Source organism: Rhinopithecus bieti, unplaced genomic scaffold, assembly GCF_001698545.2.
Source record: "Rhinopithecus bieti isolate Rb0 unplaced genomic scaffold, ASM169854v2 scaffold_23826, whole genome shotgun sequence".
In the NCBI taxonomy this organism is placed as follows: Eukaryota; Metazoa; Chordata; class Mammalia; order Primates; family Cercopithecidae; genus Rhinopithecus; species Rhinopithecus bieti.
Window position 1 is genome coordinate 762383 of NW_016811267.1, and position 2115 is coordinate 764497.

The window sequence follows — 2115 nt, forward strand, 5'->3', positions numbered from 1 at the left end:
TTTTGGAATGCAACAATTCTAAATCATTTCGCTAAGAAGCACCCTTTGATATGCTGGTCTGAACTTTTAATATGAAACCTAAACAGTACTTATTTCGGAAGTAGAATTTTCTCCAGTTTTAATAACTTCATATGTAGCAATACTAAGGACATCAACCCGTGCTTTCAAGATTTTGGTAGGTGTTCTAATAATGTAATATTTTAGATATGGCTCATTGTCAAGGTTGGGTGGACAGAGATGTCATGAATTGCCTACAGAAAGCTAACTAAACTCTTAATGACTGAATAATGGTTTGCATTTTGCTTGAGCCAAAAAAGATGTTTAAGCCATGCACCACCACATTCCCTGCTTAACATTCCTAAGTTTCTTTACTCTTCATAGTTTTCTAATGAACATATAGTTTTCCTGAGTAAGATTATTAAAAAGTTAACCTTTCTTCCAAAAGTATAAAGATAAATAAAATACAATTTTTTTTTACATAGCCTTAAAGGCACAGAGATATTGACCGCTCCTCTTCATTATGATTGGCCCACCCCTTTAAAAAGACAGCAAGAGGCCGGGCGCGGTGGCTCAAGCCTGTAACCCCAGCACTTTGGGAGGCCGAGGCGGGCGAATCACAAAGTCAGGAGATCCAGACCATCCTGACTAACACGGTGAAACCCCGTCTCTACTAAAAATACAAAAAAATTAGCTGGGCGTGGTGGTGGGCGCCTGCAGTCCCAGCTACTCGGGAGGCTGAGGCAGGAGAATGGTGTGAACCCGGGAGGCGGAGCTTGCAGTGAGCCCAGATTGTCCCACTGCCCTCCAGCCTGGGCGACAGAGCAAGACTCCGTCTAAAAAAAAAAAAAAAAAAAGACTGCAACAGACGATTCAATTGTATAAAATACTTCGAAGTACAGAAATTAAATGCTTTAGTCCATAAGCATATCCCTCATCTACTGTGTTGCTAGGGAACATATGTGAGCAAAATCTATCATGCACACCTCAGCAATCTCTTGGCAACCAGTGGGAAGGTGGTAGAAAACTTTTTCCAGTTAGGAAAGTACATTTCCATTTAAATGTTCTTGTGACTTGCTTTTCCACCCATTGTCTTGCTCCAGATTTTCAATTTTCAATAAAGTCTGACTGTGATGCTTTTTCGTATACATTTTCCTGTGACCAGCATACATCTCGAATAAGCTTTTGCCTACCGAAGCCTCTATTTTTCCATTCGCTGTGGAACTGAACACATGAAAGTTACTGTAGTACTCTAGTACTTCCGTGTCTGACAGTTGTCCTTTGGACAAAAACTTTTCTGCCAAATTTCTGTCATTCAGTTTTGTGGATGTTGGCTGAGACGAACCTTCACAAACAAAGTAATGAACTTGTGTAAAAGTTAAGCTGCTTCTGCTTTTCAAACCACTGCAGAGTTTTCTCAATCTTCTGAATACTGGCAGCAACTGCTTTTCTTAAGCAGTACCCATTGTGGAAAAAGTCCGGAGACTCCATCCTTTATAGTTTCTTTTGTTAAGCTTCTTCCATAGTGTTGGTTTGTGTCTCATAGCTATCAGAATGAACACGATAAACCCTCATGCCAAGCACCAAGAACCCAATCTCTTCCATTAATAGGTACTTACTGACCTGTTGCTGAATCTTCTCAGATAAAGCAAAAGGATCATAGCTTTTTGGCCCTATCTTTACATTCATTGTACAGGGCTTATTAAATTTACGAGTCACATCTTCCATTTTTAGGTATAAATCGTTTGGTGCAGTGGGAGGTGGCCAGATGCCATAATATTTTGGCAAAGATTTTCGTAGTTCTAGAAGAACACCATCGGTACAGTTAGCAGAACAAACAATATTATAGAATTCCAGCTCTCTTGGCCTTTTGGAGGTGATTGTAACTGTTTCAAAACTATGCCATGCCATCTGGATGTTGCAGTATACCCACTTTGCACTTCCCGTACATGTGCCCGGCCACCTGATGCGAGAGGGGCACGCAGCCGTTGAGGAAGCGGAGTCTGCCGCCCGCCAGCTACGGGGTATCCTCATGGGTGGCCTCGATCGCCGGTGGGGTCCGCATTTCTGGGGGCTTGGCGCCTCGACCCGGATGGGGGATGGTGGCTCTGCTGCCAT

At 42.5% G+C, this 2115-nt stretch overlaps 1 pseudogene; it reads right to left on the minus strand.

Annotated features, from left to right (window-relative positions):
- Positions 1-870: 870 nt before the first annotated feature.
- LOC108543260 (inositol polyphosphate multikinase pseudogene) lies at positions 871-2115 on the minus strand (annotated as a pseudogene).